Source organism: Babylonia areolata, chromosome 16 (assembly GCF_041734735.1).
Source record: "Babylonia areolata isolate BAREFJ2019XMU chromosome 16, ASM4173473v1, whole genome shotgun sequence".
Lineage (NCBI taxonomy): Eukaryota > Metazoa > Mollusca > Gastropoda > Neogastropoda > Buccinidae > Babylonia > Babylonia areolata.
Genome location: NC_134891.1, coordinates 16487130 through 16498777, shown reverse-complemented (window position 1 = coordinate 16498777; position 11648 = coordinate 16487130). Strand labels below are relative to the sequence as shown.

The 11648-nt window shown below is 45.2% G+C and overlaps 1 protein-coding gene across 1 annotated transcript in view; it reads left to right on the top strand.

The window, feature by feature from the left end:
- The first annotated feature begins 4837 nt into the window (after nucleotides 1-4837).
- The window catches only part of LOC143290988 (nmrA-like family domain-containing protein 1), a 19813-nt gene continuing 13002 nt past the window's right edge, over nucleotides 4838-11648 (top strand). Inside the window, exon 1 of the mRNA XM_076600574.1 lies at nucleotides 4838-5000. The gene's annotated coding sequence lies outside the window, so the exon portion shown is untranslated. The remainder of the gene's footprint in view (nucleotides 5001-11648) is intronic.

Below are 11648 nucleotides of genomic sequence, written 5' to 3'. Positions count from 1 at the left end.
GACAAACAAACAGGCGTAGCTTGGTCCCATTTTTGTCCCCCATGGCGACACCTCTGGTCTGCTGGTAGTGGTTTTCTCCAAAAGCAGAGGAATTTAAGGTGAGCACGAGCTCTGCCAGTCGTATAATGGTGGGCACATGGAGTCCACTGCTGTTGTTCTGGAGAGTTTCAGAGCCTGCAGGCCATCTCTGTGAGGGATGCTCGTGTATAGAGACACTTTATTCAGACTTTTTTTTCAGTGACCAAGAGGGGTTAAACAATATTGTGTGCTGAGCCCACAACTGTTTTCCTTTTTCATCAATGAATTGGCAGTGGAATTATGAAAGAAGGGTAGACATGGAATACAAATGATACCTGGCGCAACAGAATTGTTCTGAATGCTATTTGCTGATGATGTTGTTCTCTTGTCTGACACACCCATAGGGTTACAAAATCAATTAAATGCTCTTAAGCAAGAAACAGAATACAATTACCAGTAAATCTCGATAAGACCAATATTATAGTTTTCCGAAATGGAGGTCATCTTTCCACTCGTGAAAAATGGTGCTATGGCGATAGGGAAATAAAAGTAACCAATACACATAAATATTTAGCAATGTTTTTCACAACAAAATTGAGTTTGACGTCTGCGTGGGATGAAGCAAACAGAAAAGGGGAAAAAAGGTGTAATCCAGATTATAAAATCACTCAAGAGACTGCGTTCGACTGACGCACAGCTTCTCTGGAAACTTTTCGACACACAGATTGAACTAGCTTTGAACTATGGAGCGGAAATATGGCCCGGGACTCATGCCAAATAACCAAATGGAAAAGGTACATACATTTGCAATGAAGCGCTTTCTTGGTATCCCATTACACTCATCAAACACTCTAATGTATGGCGAAACCGGCAGTTACCCACTGCATATTAGATGAATTGTAAAATGCATAAAATATTGGCTCAAACAAACAAGATTGCCAACATCACAATAGTGTAGACAAGTATACGAGATGCTGCTGCTGCAAGAAGAGAGGGGCAAACAGACCTGGGTATTCCACATCAAGAAAACACTAACGGAACATGGATTCGGTCTTGTTTGGATGAGCCAAGGAGTAAGGCACGAGAGCGGCTTTGTATCGGAATTTAAAGATAGACTCATAGCATGTTACAAACAAAACTGGCACGGAGAAATAGAGCAATGATAGGTATAAATAGTTTTATTCATTTAAATAAATATTTCGAACAGAGAAGTATATCAAAACTATAACGAATAAGTGGCATAAAATCTGCTTTGCGAAGTTCAGATTAGAGCACTTGGACTGAATGCCAAAGAAGATGGTTCGATTCAGACGTAGCAACATCTCCTTGCCCAATGTGTGGCGAAAGCCCAAAAGATGAAAATCATTTCATATTTAACTGCAAAATTACGAAAAAAAAAAAACTGCACCATTTTCAATACAGCTCCAGCGCAGAGAAAAGCTTTGTTCGGCATTCTGATGACAGAAAATGAAGATATGATACTTTCACTTGCAAAAATATGTATCTGAGGCAATAAATATACGGAAAACGTCCATCATCGGTCCAAATACTCATTAATCAATTAAAAATTAGTATGGGTTCTATGAGGCAAAAAGCATAGATAAAAAGGAAGGGCTACATTTGGATGGTCAATCTCGACATGTAATCATTTGATGTGTTCGTATTGATATGATGGGTTTTGATGTTACATGCGTAAATATATATTATATGCTTTATATGTAATTTAGTATGTGTTTCTATTGATATGATGTGTATCGATGTTACATGCGTAGACATAAATAATATGATTTATCTGTATTTTGTTTTCTGTGTACTGTCCAAACCTTGGAGACGAACGATTGAAAAAAAGGCAAATTACCCCCTGTCACTTGTGATGGAGTCTCCAATCGGTCCGACGGATGAGTAGGCAGGCAGGCTTATCTGTCGGTGTGTGTCCTCATATGGGAGAAGAGGCCGATTCTGGATGCGCAGCACTTCCCACAGGTGTTTCAAGGGAAAACATCTCCAGAAGTTGAGCCCTGCTTCCTTCATTCACGCTTCTCCTTAATGGCCAGCGTTCTCTTGTTTTCAAACGTCATTATGCCACTAAAGCACAGCATCCTCCAGCGACAGCGGTCAAGGGCATCAGTTTCCCAGGAAGCGATGTCTATGTCACAGGCTTTGAGGTTTGTCTTCAATGTGTCCTTGAAGCGCTTGCAGGGTCTTCCAAGTTCACGGTGGCCTTCCTTCAGCTGGCCATACAAAAGCATTTTCGGGATCCTGCTGTCTGTCATGCGGTTAACGTGTCCTGTTCAGCGTTGCTGGCACTGGATCAGCAGGCTTTCGATGCTGGGCAGGCCGCTTCTCTCTAGGACCTGGAGGTTGGAGACCCTGTCTTGCCACTTTATGCCGATGATCTTTCGTAGGCATCTCTGGTGAAACTGCTCAAGTTGTTGAATGTGACTGTCACATGTACTTTTAAGCTAATGACAAAGTGCCAAAGTGTCGCAAATATCTTATTAATTTATGTTGTTTCAATTCTGGGTTGTTGTTGTTTTTTTTGTTTGTTTGTTTTTTGTTTTTTTGTTGTTGTTTTGTTTTGTTGTTGTCTTTTGTGGGGGCGTGGGTGGGTGGGGGGCGGCGGGGACTGGGGGGGGGGGTTGTTGTTGTTTTTCCCTTCCTGTTCCATTTCATCTATTTTACACCATTTTGTTCTGATTTGTACCTACTATGTTGCCAGAGCTTTTCAGCTAATGACATTAAACGTTTCAGTGTTCAGTGTTCTCTCTCTCTCCCTCTCTCTCTTCATCTCTCTCCCTATCTCTCTTCCACCTCTCTCTGTCTCTCTTCCTCTCTGTCTGTCTCTCTCTCCCTGTCTCCCTCTTCTCTCTGTGTGTCTCTCTCTTCCTCTGCCAGTCTCTCTCCGTCTCTCCTGTCTGTTCCCCCCACCCCCCTGTCTCTCTCTCCGTCTCTCTTGTCTGTTCCCCCCACCCCCCTGTCTCTCTCTCCGTCTCTCCTGTCTGTTCCCCCCCCCCCCTGTCTCTCTCTCCGTCTCTCTTGTCTGTTCCCCCCACCCCCCTGTCTCTCTCTCCGTCTCTCCTGTCTGTTCCCCCCACCCCCTGTCTCTCTCTCCGTCTCTCCTGTCTGTTCCCCCCACCCCCTGTCTCTCTCTCTCCGTCTCTCTTGTCTGTTCCCCCCCCCCCCCCTGTCTCTCTCTCCGTCTCTCTTGTCTGTTCCCCCCACCCCCCTGTCTCTCTCTCCGTCTCTCTTGTCTGTTCCCCCCACCCCCCTGTCTCTCTCTCCGTCTCTCTTGTCTGTATTTTCTCTCTCTCTCTCCCCTCTGAGTTCTCAATACAGTAAACGAATCTCTACATTCTTTTCTCTCTTTTCTTTTCTTTCTTTCCTTCTTTCTTTTTTTTTCTTTCTTTTTCCCCCCATCCCTCACTCTTTTTTTCTGTCCTCTCTTTCATTCGAGCAGCTAGCTACACCGCTAGCGACATAGTGGATGTGTGTACACACGTTCCCTGCACGAGGCAGGGCAGTCAGGCACCTCTCATCATGGATTTCTTCTGGTCGGTGGTTTTCGCTTCAACTGTAATCACACTAATCTCATTTCATCACACACTTAATGGAAGGACAGGGCGTGGGGTGGGGTGGAGGGGGGAAGGGTGTGAGTCGTGAATGGTTGGTGGTGGTGATGGTGGGGCCTGTTTGTGGCATGGAAGTATGTCTGAATAGTGTGCTTCAGTGTTTTAAGGCTGGTGGAGCCTTTTGGGAAACATCAGTTCGCCTTGTGTGTGTTTGTGTGTGTGTGTGTGTATGTGTGTTTGTGTGTGTGTGTGTGCGCGCGCGTGTCTGTGTGTGTGTGTGTGTGTGTGTGTGTGTGTGTTCGAGCGCGCGTCCCCCTTCTCCCTTTCCTTTTCTAATTTCTTTTAGCCTCTGTCTCTCTCGTCTCCCTCCCTCCACCTCTCTACCTCCTCCTTCCTCTTCCTCTTCTCTCTCTCTTACTTTCACATACACGCACACACGCACGCACACAGACACACGTACACATGCGCGCGCGCTTGCGCGTGCACACAGACAGACAGACAAACACACGCACACACACACACACACACACACACACAAACACACACACGATAAACCACATTCATCCCACCACCCCTCTACCACCCACGCGCGTCCAGACAATTGTATTGCATTGTATTGTATTACTAATTTTTGTCACAACAGGTACTCGACACAAATACCCACCCTTTGACGGACACACAGCTGTGTTTTAAAGGTGGACGATCAAAACCTCCACTACCACCCATCCCACTGTTCTCTGCTCCCCCTCCTGCCCCACCCCTCTACCCACCCCTCCACTCCAGGAGTCAGCACTGCTACCCCACTGGCACAGAGAGAGAGAGAGGGGGGGGGGGCAAACATACAAAGAGCTTCCAAAGATTCAGAATGACAAAAGACCTGGCGCTGACACACCCCTCCAGCACTGCTCTTTTCTTGTGCAGCCAGAAAGCTTCACAGGGGGAAAAAAGAAGGTGAAAGGTGGTTCGGTGGATACAAAAGGCAGAAATATGCCTGCTGTTCTTTATTATTTATTTATTTTGTAGGTTTTCTTCTTCTTAAAAAATAACCCCCAAGCTATTGGTGCTGGAAAATATTAAAACGACGTGCACAATAGCCAAGATAGAATAGAGAGAAACATAGGGAAGGGAGGGAGGAGGGAAAGACGTACACACACACACACACACACACACACACACACACACACACACACACCACAATTTCGGCAGTTGTGTCGCAAGGAAAGCTGGGCCGTGTTGGGCTTGTAAAAGCGTAGCTTGTGACCAGTCAAGCAGAAAGCTGTTGTTCCCAACCCCGTGAGAGATCGTGTGAGAGAGTGAGTCAACGCTTCAGTGCCAGCCAGTTTACCTGTCTTCGTTCTTTTGTATGTACACCAGTGTGGGAACACTCGCAGGCCGCTTTCTTCTTCTTCGTGTGTAGGTATATATGTATGTATGTATGTTTCTGTGTGAACGTATATGTATGTATGTCTCTCTCTCTATGTCTGTCTGTCTGTCTGTCTGTCTGTATATGTATGTATGTATGAATGTATGTATGTATGTATGTATGTATGTCTCGCTCGCTGTGCGTGTATGTATGTATGTATGTATGTATATGTTTCTGTGTGTGCGTGTATGTATGTATTGTATGTCTCTCTCTATGTATGTATGTATGTATGTATGTATGTGAGCGTGTATGTATGTGTCTCTGTGTGTGTATGTATGCATGTATGTATGTGTGTGTGTGTGTGTGTGTGTGTGTGTGTGTGTGTGTGTGTGTGTGTGTGTGTGTGTGAATCGCCAAGCGACAAGTAGTGGGTAAATCAGTACCAACCAAGTGGTATTATGTGCAGCGTTCTGTGGTAGAGTTTGTTTGTTTTCCCGTTGAAGGGAAGAGTGAAATATCATCGTTCTTTCCAGGATAGTTTTCCGACCCCATAAGGATTAAGAAAAAATAAAATAGAAATAAAAAAAGGAAGGGGACGGGGGTTTGGGGGGAAGGAGGGAGTGTGTGTCTGTGTCTGTTGAGGAAGATACGTCAGTGAGATTTTAAGGAAACGGTGAGTGAAACGGAAAGTATTTATGTGTTGTCTGTACCTTAGCAGTTCTGTTTATTGCTCTCTCTCTCTCTCTCTCTCTCTCTCTCACTCTCTGTCAGTCGTATGATCGTACTGCATGATATTACTGTCTTTCATGACATCTGTTTCACAGCAATACAATATTTTGAGGTCATGTCGTGGTTTCGACGTAGTGGTCATCAGCTGTCGCAATGGTTACGAAAAAGGTCTTTCCAATTTCTTTTGGTCTGTCTTGACTCGATGTGTCGATCGTCTGAAACTCTCTCTCTCCCTCTCTCTCTCTCTCTCTCTCTCTCTCTCTCTCTCTCTCTCTCTCTCTCACTCCCCCCTCTCTCAATCTTTCACCCTCTCTCTCACACACTCTCTCATTTCTCCCTTATCCTCTCTCGACATGTGCTCTGCTCTAAAGGGGAATTACCTGAGTTTAAAAACCTGGATTTTCTTCTAAACATTCTAAGACATCATATCAGCCTCTAAAACTGGTCACAAAATGAAGACTTTTAGTGAGAATGATATAGGAAGTAACTGAACTGAGAATCCAAAATGCCGAAAGCAGATGAATTAAAAAAAAACCACTTAACTATTCAGACAGTACAGACAGACAAGCAAACAAACAGAACATTCAAACAACGAAAAACAATCCACATGAACGTGATTTTGTCTGTTGGCGCTTTCGGTGACAATCCCATTGTAATTTCGGCCCCAGGCATTTTGGAAAAAAGTAATGTTCTCACGACATCCCCTCTTTGGTAAAGACGTTAAGAAAATAGTTATATCCTCTTCTTTTTGTAAAGATACAACAAAAACCACAGCTACTTTCGTTACGCCCTTCTGTTCTTTATCATTTCACCCCTTCCCATGTTATATGGACAATCAAAGTTTATCTTGGACAATCAATGTTTATCTTGGCATTCCCCTTTACCATTTCACCTGTCTACCCATGTTATATGGACAATTAAAGTTGTATCTGGTTATATTCTCCTTTACCATTTGAACCCTCTACCCATGTTATATGTACAATCAAAGTTGTCTCTTGTTATATTCTGTACCATTTCACAACTCTACCCATGTTATATGTACAATCAAAGTTGTCTCTTGTTATATTCTGTACCATTTCACAACTCTACCCATGTTATATGTACAATCAAAGTTGTATCTTGTTATATTCTCCTGTACCATTTCACAACTCTACCCATGTTATATGGACAATCAAAGTTGTCTCTTGGTATTCTCCTTTACCATATCACACTCTCCCCATGTTACATGGACAATCAAAATTGTATCTTAGTATTCTCCTTTGCCATTTCATGTCATAGGGACAATTAAAGTTCTTTCTTGGTATTCTCCTATACCGTTTGACCCCTTCCCATGTGATATGGACAAAATTGAAGTTGTATCTTGTTATATTCTCCTGTACCATTTCACCCCCCTGCACCTCCTCCCCCGCTCGTTTTATATGGACAATCAAAGTTGTCTCTTGGTATTCTCCTATACCATTTCACCACTGTCCCTCCCCATGTAATATGCAATCAAAATTGTCTCTTGGCATACTCCTGTACCATGTCACCCCTCCCCAGGTTTTTGGACAATCAAAGTTGTATTTTGTTATATTCTCCTGTACCATTTCACCCCTCCCCAGGTTTTTGGACAATCAGAGTTGTATTTTGTTATATTCTCCTGTACCATGTCACCCCTCCCCAGGTTTTTGGACAATCAAAGTTGTATTTTGTTATATTCTCCTGTACCATTTCACCCCTCCCCAGGTTTTTGGACAATCAAAGTTGTATTTTGTTATATTCTCCTGTACCATTTCACCCCTCCCCAAGTTATATGAATAATTAAAGTTGTATATTGACATTCCCCATTACCATTTCACCACTCTACCTATGTTATATAGACAATTAAAGTTGTCTCTTGGTATTCTCCTTAACCCTCCCCCCTTCCCCTCCGTGTTATGTGGACAATCAAGTTGTCCCTTGGTATCCTGTACCTTGGTATCTCCCCCCCCCCACCCCCTCACTCTTTTCCACTATCTCTCTTTCTCTTCTCTACCTTCCCTTTCTCTCTCCCAATCTTTCTCCCCTCCTCTCCCTCTCTCTCTCCCTCTCTTTTTCTTTCTCTCTCTCTCCTTCTCTCTCCATACACCCATCTCTCTATCTCTCCCTACCACTTCTCCCATTCTTTCTCTATATCTCTGTCCCTCTCTTTCAGTCTCTCTTTTTCTCTATCCCTTTCTCTCCTCTTTCCCGTCTCTGCTCTCTTCCCCTCTTTCTAACTCCCCCTCTTTCTCTGTCCCCTCTTTCTATCTCCCCCTCTTTCTCTGTCACCTCTTTCTATCTCCCCCCTCTTTCTCTGTCCCCTCTTTCTCTCTCCCCCTCTTTCTCTGTCTCCTCTTTTTCTTCCCCTCTTTCTTCTCCTCTTTCTCTGTCTCCCTCTTTCTCTGTCTCCTCTTTTTCTCCCCTCTTTCTCTCTTTCTCTGCCCCCCCCCCTCTCTCCCTCTCCCCCTCTTTCTCTGTCCCCTCTTTCTCTCCCCCCCCCTCTCTCCCCCCTCTCTCTCTCTGTCCCCTCTTTCTCTCCCCCCTCTCTCTCCCCCTCTCTTTTTCTCCCCCTCTTTCTTTCTCCCTCTTTCTATCTCCCCCTCTTTCTCTCCCCCTCTTTCTCTCCCCTCTTTCTCTGTCCCCTCTTTCTCTCCCCCTCTTTCTCTCTCCCTCTTTCTCTGTCCCCTCTTTCTCCTCTTTCTCTGTCTCCCTCTTTCTCTGTCTCCTCTTTCTCTCTCCCCTTCTTTCTCTGTCCCCTCTTTCTCTGTCTCCCTCTTTCTCTGTCTCCTCTTTCTCTCTCCCTCTTTCTCTCCCCCTCTTTCTCTGTCTCCCTCTTTCTCTGTCTCCCTCTTTCTCTCTTCCCCTCTTTCTCTGTCTCCTCTTTCTCTGTCCCCTTTTTTATCTGTCTCCTCTTTGTCTCCCTCTTTCTCTGTCTCCCTCTTTCTCTCCCCCTCTTTCTCTGACCCCTCTTTCTCTGTCCCCTCTTTCTCTCCCCCTCTCTCTCTGTCCCCTCTTTCTCTCCCCCCTCTCTCTCTCCCCCCTCTCTCTCCCCCCTCTCTTTTTCTCTCCCCCTCTCTCGTGTACGCATCCATTTGTACAAATTTAGCTTTGCATTTTGGGGACCATCTGTTTGGAACTCTCTTCCTCCGTTCATTAAGACGTGCAATTCATTACGTTCATTAAAATCAAGCATTCGAAAACTTCTGCTCCACAAACAATAGGCCCGCAAAGCAAATATAACCAGCCGAAAACAACAACAACAAAAACATCACGCCCTTTTTTTTATATACCACCACATACACTGGAGTATTTTATTTTATTTTTTACCATTGTGCTTTAATGTTTTACTTGTTCGCCAGTTAACTGGACGTTACTACCTGTAACATCTGCATCAGCATATTAATCACTACTGTTTATGTACAATGATATTGTTGTGTTTCTCTGTTCTCTTTATGTACACTATCTGTTTCTCACTTTGGTTATGTCTCTGTATGTGCATATGTGTGTGTGTGTGTGTTGGGTCGTAGAGAGTGTGCACATGTAAGGGGTGGGGGTGGGTTGGTGTGAATGTGTTTGTTTTATTACTTTTTACAATGTTGATGATGATGATGATAATCATTATTCGTAGTAGTAGTAGTAGTAGTAGTAGTAGTAGTAGTAGTAGTTTCAAAATTTGTCATTGTTGTGTCGTTATCGTTATCGTTGTTAGTGTTGTCACAAGGACAGACTGGAAGAATAGGCAATGCCAAAAACCTTTATCCTAGAGTAACAAAGTTTTTAAATTTTGAATCTTGAATCTCACCCTCTCCCCTCCTCTTTCTCTCTCTGTGTCCATTTCTCTCTCCCTCTTCTCTCTCTACCCCTCTTCCCCTATCCCTCTCTCTCTCCCTCTTCTCTCTCTACCCCTCTTTCCCTATCCCTCTCTCTCTCCCTCTTCTCTCTCTACCCCTCTTTCCCTATCCCTCTCTCTCTCCCTCTTCTCTCTCTACCCCTCTTTCCCTATCCCTCTCTCTCTCCCTCTTCTCTCTCTACCCCTCTTTCCCTATCCCTCTCTCTCTCCCTCTTCTCTCTCTACCCCTCTTTCCCTATACCCCTCTCTCTCTCCCTTTTCTCTCTCCACCACACCTATCTCTCTCTTTCACCCCCCCCCTCTCTCTCTCTCTCTTCTTTTCCCCCTCTCTCCCTACATTTTTCTTTTTCTCTCTCCCCATCTCTCATCCCCCCCCCGGCCCCCGACCTCCCCACACACACACTCCCCTCTTTCTATCTCTCTCTACCCCCTCTCTTCTTTCTCTCTCAGTCCTTCTCTTTCTTTCTTACCCCTCTTTCTGTCTCCCTCTCTCTCCCTCTCTCTCTCCCTCTCTCTCTCTCTCTCTCTCCTCACCTCTCTCTCCTTTCTCTGTCCCCCTCGCTCTTCCTCCTCTCTCTACCACGCCCGTCTATCTCTCTCCTCTTTCTCCCTCTCTCTCTCTCTCCCTAGCAATTTTTTCTCCCTCCCCCTCTCTCTCCGTAACTCCCCCACCCCTCTCTCTGTCTCTAACCCCCTCTCTCTTTTTTTCTATATCTCTCTATCTCTCTCTATCCCTCTCCCCCTGTTCCCCCCCCCCCCCACCCCTCTCTCTCTCTCTCTGTCTTCGCTCTCCCTCACCCTTTCTTCTCTGTCTCCCCTCTTTGTATATCTCTACCTCCTCTCTTTCTGCCCCTATCTGTCTCTGTCTTTCCCTCTTCTCTCTCTCTACCCCGTCTTTCTCTGTCCCTCTCTGTCTCTGTCACTTTCTCTCCTCTTCCCCCCCCCCCCCTCTCTCTCTCTCCCTCCCAATCTCTCATTCTATGTTTCTCAGCCTCCCTCTTCGATCCACTGTTACGTCGTAAAGTAATTTATTAAGCTTGTGCTACTTCTGATGCCACGTGCATTACTTAACCGAGTGAGGTTAAATATGCATGCGTTATTTATTTGTACTGTGTACTATTTAGCTGAGTGTATATCGCTGGACAAAGTATGACAATTGCCTTGTTTTGTTTTTTTCTCAAATGCGTTTTTTCTGACACCCTTTCATGAGGGGCAATGGCCTATATGAATAAGCCATTCATTCATTCATTCATCCACCTCCATATCGCTCTCTCTCTCTTCTCCCACAACTCCCCTTTGAATGACACACGTAACATATCGATCTGGTACCGAACTTCCAGGTGCGATAATTTGCTGGAATATTATCCCGGACTCAAAGACCCGGAACAGAAAACAGCATGCATTACCATTATGACATTAACGACGTAACCCTGGCGAACTAACTGCCAGACCAGGCCCACTGGCCAAACAGACAGCGGAAACGATTGGAGTGATGGCCTCTATGTGGAGTGATGGTCTCTATGTGGAGTGATGTGGAGTGATGGTCTCTATGTGGAGTGATGGTCTCTATGTGGAGTGATGGTCTCTATGTGGAGTGATGGTCTCTATGTGGAGTGATGGCCTCTATGTGGAGTGATGGTCTCTATGTGGAGTGATGGCCTCTATGTGGAGTGATGGTCTCTATGTGGAGTGATGGCCTCTATGTGGAGTGATGGTCTCTATGTGGAGTGATGGTCTCTATGTGGAGTGATGGTCTCTATGTGGAGTGATGGCCTCTATGTGGAGTGATGGCCTCTATGTGGAGTGATGGCCTCTATGTGGAGTGATGGTCTCTATGTGGAGTGATGGTCTCTATGTGGAGTGATGGTCTCTATGTGGAGTGATGGCCTCTATGTGGAGTGATGGTCTCTATGTGGAGTGATGGTCTCTATGTGGAGTGATGGTCTCTATGTGGAGTGATGGTCTCTATGTGGAGTGATGGTCTCTATGTGGAGTGATGGTCTCTATGTGGAGTGATGGCCAAGAGGTAACGCGTCCGCCTGGGAAGCGAGAGAATCTGAGCGCGCTGGTTCGAATCGTGGCACAGTCGCCAGTATTTTCTCCTCCGTCCACTGGACCT